Source organism: Cynoglossus semilaevis, chromosome W, assembly GCF_000523025.1.
Source record: "Cynoglossus semilaevis isolate Cse_v1.0 chromosome W, Cse_v1.0, whole genome shotgun sequence".
NCBI classification, from domain to species: domain Eukaryota; kingdom Metazoa; phylum Chordata; class Actinopteri; order Pleuronectiformes; family Cynoglossidae; genus Cynoglossus; species Cynoglossus semilaevis.
The window spans coordinates 6012904-6020338 of NC_024327.1; the positions used below are offsets into that span (position 1 = coordinate 6012904).

The following is a 7435-nucleotide window of genomic DNA, read 5'->3' on the forward strand; positions in this document are numbered from 1 at the left end:
GAGCCAAAAAGAACAATCTTACTTTCATCAGTCCACAAAATGTTTCTCTATTTCTCTTTAGGCCAGTCGATATGGTCTTTAGCAAATTGCATCCTCTTCAGCATGTCTTTTTTTTAACAGTGGGACTTTGCGGGGGCTTCTTGCTGATAGATTAGCCTCACACAAGCGTCTTCTAATTGTCACGGTACACACAGGTAACTTAAGGTCGTCTCTGATCTCCCTGGAGCTCATCATTGGCTGATTCTTTGCCATTCTGGCTATTGTTCGATCCATTCGAATGGTAGTCTTCCGCTTTCTTCCACGTCTCTCTGGTTTGGCTTTCCATTTTAAAGCATTGGAGATCATTTTAGCTGAGCAGCCTACCATTTTCTGCACTTCAATTTATGTTTTCTCCTCTCAAATCAACATTTTAATTAAAGCACGCTTTTCTTCTGAACAATGTCTGGCACGACCCATCTTTCTCAAGTTTTCAGAGAGAATTGCATGTACAACATGTGCTGGCTTCACCCTTAAATAAGTGCCACCTGAATGACACCTGTTTCTTCACATAATGAATGATCTCACTGATTGAATTCCACACTGCTATTATTTTGAACACACCCCTTTCACTTAATTATTCAATTACACAGACTCAGGAACATTGATATCATGAATGTTGGGTCTGTTGGTTTCTCTGACTCTACTACACCTACTGGTAAATTATTTGCCATATAATAATATGATTTATACCAAAAACACTGATTGATCTGGTTGGTCATGTTGGACTGCTATTATTTTGAACACAACTGTATCTGCGAAAGAGCTGGCACCAGGGATCAGCTGCTGTTTCCAAGTGTCAGCAGTAATGGAGCTCCTGCTGCCCTCTGTTGGTTGTAAGGGTGTACTACTGAATGATTAAGGAATTTAAAACTGTATTAACCAATTATTTAACCAATACATTTAAACTGCCTAAATTAGTCATTGTTATAATTGTTCTTATTGTAGATCTAATTTAAAAAGACCTGGCTAATATTAGGTATCCATGGACAAAAGGCACATTGGTTTGGTTACTGTCTGCTGACAATTTCACATTTGACTCCACTTTAACCCTTGGTTGAGTTGAGCCAAAAAGGCATCAGGTGTAGAAGATTGTGCCAAATCATTCTGCAAACTGCTGCTGCTGTGGCGCCCTCTAATGGAGTGAAAGTATATATTTTTTAAATTATATATCCATATGAGGTTTTATTTTTTTCTCCAACTGGATTCTAGAGTTTGTATTTTAATTAACGTCAGCTTTAATTGTATTTGTTTCAGGGGAGTTAAATCTGTATAGACGTGAGATGTCAATAAACCTTATCCGTGTGATATTTAGTCTAGATTTGTAATCTAAGGTAGTCTTTTCAGTTTCTCTCTTTGTCTCTCTCTTTGTCTTTCTATATCTTTGTCTCCCAGGTCATTTTCCAGATCACCCCTCTGGATTGGACCCAGTGGCTGATGGTGCTAAAGATCTCCGTGCCTGTCATCTTGCTGGATGAGCTGCTTAAGTTTTTGGCCAGGAACTACCACGACTTTGGTAAACAGCTGGAGAAGCCGTCCTCCAAAGGCAGCTCTCTGTCTGCATGTGCCAAGGGAATCTCCTGGCCGTTTGTGGCCGTCTCCCTGCCACTGGTGCTGTGGATCTACACCACTGACACTGAAGTGTCTGCCCTGCTGTGGCCCTGACTCACTGACCAGTAAAACCACATCTACCCCATCCCCGTTCCCCCTCCCACTCACGTGCACCAGTGTGTAGTGGACATTAACATGCACAGAGACACATTTGTGTAACACCATTCCATTAAATTAGAACTACGTAGAGTCTACACCTGCACCTGCTCTGACATTTTGTCTGCTGTCAGATATTTTTGTATTTAATACATTCTCACTGTTTCATATTTGTGAGGGGGGATTTTAGATTGTACTTTAACAATTTAGGTTTTTACTTTTAAAACATCCTGCTTATCACCCTATGTGATTGACAGTTGTAGAGCTGCCCATCATGCCTGGGCTGCATGTTGAGCTGTACAGAGAATTTACACTATTTTATAATTAATAATATTTTGTAATTTTTGGAGAGGGCTGTTGGGTTGTGAGGACGATGTGGTTGCGAGGTACCATGTTGTATAAAAGTAATAATTCTGGGGGAGGACAGCGCCTTGAGTATATCTGCCCCATGTAATTGTGTTTGAGCTGCAGGTGTCCTTTTCATTCCTTATTTTGTGCACTACCTCAGGGCTGTTATAAAACCATTGCTACACATCTGTCTAATCATTTGATAACATTCATTGAATTGAGGTAAGAACCAACTAGTTTTGCCCTGACACACATTTTAATAATATGTTTTCTTTCTCTGTTCTGGGGGGAAAGAACAAGAAGATGTTATCAGTGTGAGTCGGTGCTTTTTTCTTTTCTTTTTTTTTTTTTATTCCTGCAGCCTTGTGTCAGATTTGTTTACTTAAAAATATTTTTGTATTAATTGTACCTTTTATTTTCAAGTTTATTTCTCCAGGTTGAAACTTAATTTTTAAGAAAATATATATTATTAAATATATATAATTTATGTAAAATGTGCACATACTGTTAGAGTAGACAGCAGGTAGAAGAGAACCTAGAGAGGTGGAGGTTTGCACTAGAGAGAAGAGGAATGAAGATCAGTCGTAGCAAGACAGAGTACGTGTGTAAACGAAAGGGAGAACAGTGAAATGGTGAGGTTACAAGGAGCAGAGGTGGTGAAGGTGCAGGAGTTTAAGTACTTAGGATCAACTGTTCAGAGCAGTGGAGACTGTGGAAGAGAGGTGGAGAATAGAGTACAGGCAGGATGGAACAGCTGGAGAAAAGTGTCAAGAGTGATCTGTGACAGAAGAGTGTCAGCTAAGGTGAAGGGAAAGGTTTACAGGACGGTGGTGAGACCAGCCATGATGTCTGGTTTAGAGACACTAACAATATGCAGAAGACAGGGTGTTGAGCTGGAGGTAGCAGAGTTAAAGATGCTAAGATTCTCTTTAGGAGTGACAAGGATGGACAGGGTCAGGAATGAGGTCATTAGAGGGACAACACAGACAGGAAGGTTTGGAGAAAAAGCTAGAGAAGCCAGATTGAGATGGTTTGGACATGTGTGGAGGAGGGACAGTGGAATGTTAGAGATGGAGCTACCAGGTAGGAGAAAAAGAGGAGATTTATGGATATAGTGAGGGAGGACATGCAGATAGTTGGAGTCGGAATAGAAAATGCAGAGAACAGGGAGAGATGGAAAACAATGATTTGCTGTGGCAACCCCTGAAAAAAAAAAGGACAAGCCGAAAGGAAAAGAAGTGCACATACTGTATCTGAATATGGAAAGAAGCACAGAAAACCTGAGCACAATGTAAAGCTGGGAGCTGTGAGAGGCCCAATGTCTGTCTGTCTGTACACAGCACACTGTAATAATGTAGTACTCTGTGTTACTACTTCATTTAGTGAAAACCTGTCAACTGCCATGTTCACTATCATTTAAACAACTCTGGTGTGTAGGTGATTCCAACCCAACGGAGCAGAAATGAGGAGTGAGGAGGAGAAATGAGGAGTTAGGAGGAGAGCAGTCACTTCAGTTTCATGAGAACATTACTTAGATTAGAAATCTATTTCTGATGTAAGTGATTTTTAGGAAGTGAATGACAGGAGTGAACACACTTCCATCATCTGCATGTCTGATGAATGGTATCCAAGACTGTTTGTGTGTGTTTAACATTATTATATAGTCTTACATACACAGTAAGTACATGTTGACCTGCATGTATCTACTAGTAGTTTTATCCACTGCTGACTTCCAACACGGTGCAGCTAACCGACTAATTGTAAAAGTGCACTAAGCTGCAGTGAACCACTAGGGGGCAACACAATGTTGATGTTTGATAAGATTTTTGTTGAAGTATGTGTTTCATAAAGGTTTATCTGCTCCTCTTAAAACTTATGGACACACTAAAGAAACCACTTTTCAATTTAGCATCAGGTTGGAATGACTTTAAAATGTTAGCAGTGACTCTGATGATCGGTGACAGAAATGGTTGAACTGTGAAGGTACTGAGTATATAGTGCTGTTTTCATTTGAGTGGCAGATAGACACTGAGAAAATACATATGAGTACATATATTTTTCTGAGATGGAGTAAGATTTGTAACTCAATGAGCAGAGTGACTGCTGCTGGATATTGATTGTAGATTGTGAACCCGGTTTAAGGCTACTGTGGGTCATTCTTACCGAGGGACGAGTCGTAAAGTCTGGACTTAAACCCAGGCCTTGAGTGAGAATTTGTTCTCCACTGTAGCTCTAAATGTTTTTATATTGACAGGATATGCTGTTATTCTTCCATTAGATGTATTTTATATGGACTATGAATTCATCTTGTCCATATTATGGCCTTCATCAGTCTAAATATACCAAGTATCTATGAATTTGCCCTGGGGTGCATTTCTTGAAGCTGGCTCACGAAACACCGAGTTAATGCCATAGCTCTGGCTTCCGGAAGCCGGAGAGGTCCAACTCTGACTTTCCGGTTTCACAAAAGCGGATTACAATGATAATGACAATGATAACCGACTACATATGAAGGCTCTCTCAATTGAACGCAGATAACACGAACCATGTCATGTCCCGCACAGTTTGCTTCACTCCGGTGGAGCTAGAAATACTGTTGCATGCCTATAACAATTATAACACGCTGTAAAATAAAAATGGCAACAGTGTCACAGCCGCAGAAGACAGGGAAAGGATTGACAACAAATTACAGATAGAGGGAATGCGTGAGTATTGATGAGGAAGTTATTAATCCTCGTTAATTGCAGAACTGTTCAGCCTAAGTGTGTAAATTTTAATTTTAATCCAGATTTAACCCAACAGGGATAAAAAGGACGTGGCAGCAAATACAAAAATATAGTACAAACAGGGAAGAATAACTTCTGCCCCCTATTGGATATATTAGGTCAGTGTGATCATCTTCCCAGACGTTAGTTGTCTCTTCATATGTCTGAATAAATCTGCTGTGGTCTGTGGACCATTAGGCAAATTATATTAAAATTACACAAGACAGTTTTCTGTATGAAATTATAATTTAACTACTGTATTTTCCGGACTATAGAGCGCACCTGAATACAAGCCGCACCCAATAAGTTTTTTAAAGTAAACTACGGCTTATAGTCCGGTACATACATAAGCCGCACCGGACTATAAGCCGCCAATATCCAGATTGAGAAATGAGATATTTACCAGATACACAGAAAGATTTTGTACCGTAAATGTTTGTTCATATACTTGAACTGATTGTTTCCGAACAGTGCCTGTAACACGGCAGTAAAAGTGCTGATCGAACAAAACAGAAACGTAATTGATGGCTTTATTCATCTTCCTCCTGCGCACTGAAACCGCTGAAGTCGTCTTCTTCAGTGTCGGAGTTGAACAGCCTCAGAAAAACTTCGTCACAAATCTTTTTAGTGTCTCTGTCGGTGTTGCTCCTGTCTCTTTCATCTAGAAGTAAAGTTGCCTCTGAAGTTGTGCTGCTCTCCTCAGTCTCTTTGTCAGTGTTGCTCTCCGTGTCACTGTCATCCCGAGGTAAAGTTGCCTCTGAAGGTGCGCTGCTCTCTTCACGTAGCAGTCTGGCCTTTTATAACCCGTTGGTGATGGTGGATTCTTCCACACTACTCCACGCTGTGAGGATCCACTGACAGATGTCAGAAAAGGGGCTGGTCATCCAAGCCTCCGACTCATCCCGGAGTGCAGGCGATTGCTTTGGCTTTTAGTCGGATCTGCACGGTGGATACACCTTGGCCGACTGCTCTCTGTGTGTTCACCCAGTCCTCAAGGACATTTTCTGGTTCAGGCCACTTGCTTTTATGTCCTTTGAAAGCCGTTGTCTCTTTTGGCATTGAATGAGTTCTTCCCGCTGCCGTCTCCAACGTCTCACCATGGATTCATTAACGCCAAGCTTGCGCGCGGCAGCCCTATTTCCTTGCCAGATCGATGGCCCTCAACCCTACGAACTTCTTCGTGTGCTTTGCATGATGAGGGGTGAGGGTGTGAAAATAATTCGCTGTCGTGCGTGTTGCGTTGCATGTGCTAAATAAAAACTAGCGTCTTCTTCTTTGCACTGACTTCCCCCATCTGTCTCTTTTTTCCTGGCGACTGAAGAAAAATCCATAGAAAAGCTGCATCGTTGTATAAGCCGCATGGTTCAAAGCGTGGGAAAAAAGTAGCGGCTTATAGTCCAGAAAATACGGTACTGTCAACTACTGATTTAAATAGTGTTTGTATTTAATAATAAGACCCTTTGCTGATATGTTGCAGTAGTGATATACCAATGTCAAACTTGCACCTTTCTTCACAGAGCACTGCTGGAAGTGTGTGTTTCAGCGCAACGGCAACGCTCCGCCCAAATCGACACACCGTTGCCTCGAATACGTTCTCAGCATCACGGATGTTATAAAGGAAACTACCGCTCGCAAAAAAGTGCAATACAAAGTATTTGCTCCGAGCTAAGAGCACGACTACGATCGGTTTGGCGAACGAAATGTGGGCTGATAATCGAATTCAGTTATATAATAGATTGCGAATAAAAATGGAAACGCTCTTTCAAAAAACTCTCGGAGAGTGCTAAAATATCTAGTCGTGGTCTCAGGATTCTCTCCTGGCATCAATTTCTTCTAAGCAACTGAGCAAACATATGGTTACGGACTGACTCCTTAACTCAGACTTAAGGACCTTAAAACTGCTACGGAGCAGGTTTGCTCCACGGTGTATGTGGCCATGGCAACTGAGTCAGTGTCACAGTCTAGCAGGCTTCGTGAAACCGGAAAGTCAGAGTTCCTATAATACGGAGTTAACTAACTCTGATTTAGCACTAAGCCCGCTTCAAGAAACGGATCCCTGATGTTTCTGCTCAGATTTGCACGGTGACCCACTCATCACTCATACTTTTCACAATTCCTCTCTCCTCTTCTTTGCAGCAAGGGACAAGTAAAGGCGCACCTCTACTCTCATTTACTTCCAGAACTTTACTTTGGTTTTGTTTTGTGCATGTTTGTTTTGGGGCCACACATCTTAGAGGAGCTGCATGTCAGTGATATCGTACGGAGACGAGGGGCCCGCGAAAGGGTTCTACATCAGTTTTTCTTTTCACAGGTAGTTTTTTTTTTTTTTGCTCAAAAGTAAATAAAGGTTTAAAATGAAGTCAGTTCCACTCCCATGACTCCCTCCACTCTCCTGCATGAAGAGCCTTAGATTCTGATCCAGATCTCATCCTTAGACTAAAATCTTAGTCCTGGTACCTTCCAGTGGACTCACCACCCACAAGAAGGTTTAGGGTGGTTGGTACGGTGCAATGTGATTTGGGTGGCGACTGCCGCCCCCACGACCCAGTAACAGATAAGCGGATGAACATGGATGGATG

At 41.7% G+C, this 7435-nt stretch overlaps 1 pseudogene; it reads left to right on the forward strand.

The window, feature by feature from the left end:
* The window catches only part of LOC103397043 (sarcoplasmic/endoplasmic reticulum calcium ATPase 2-like), an 11251-nt pseudogene extending 8516 nt beyond the window's left edge, over positions 1-2735 (forward strand).
* Positions 2736-7435: the final 4700 nt, after the last annotated feature.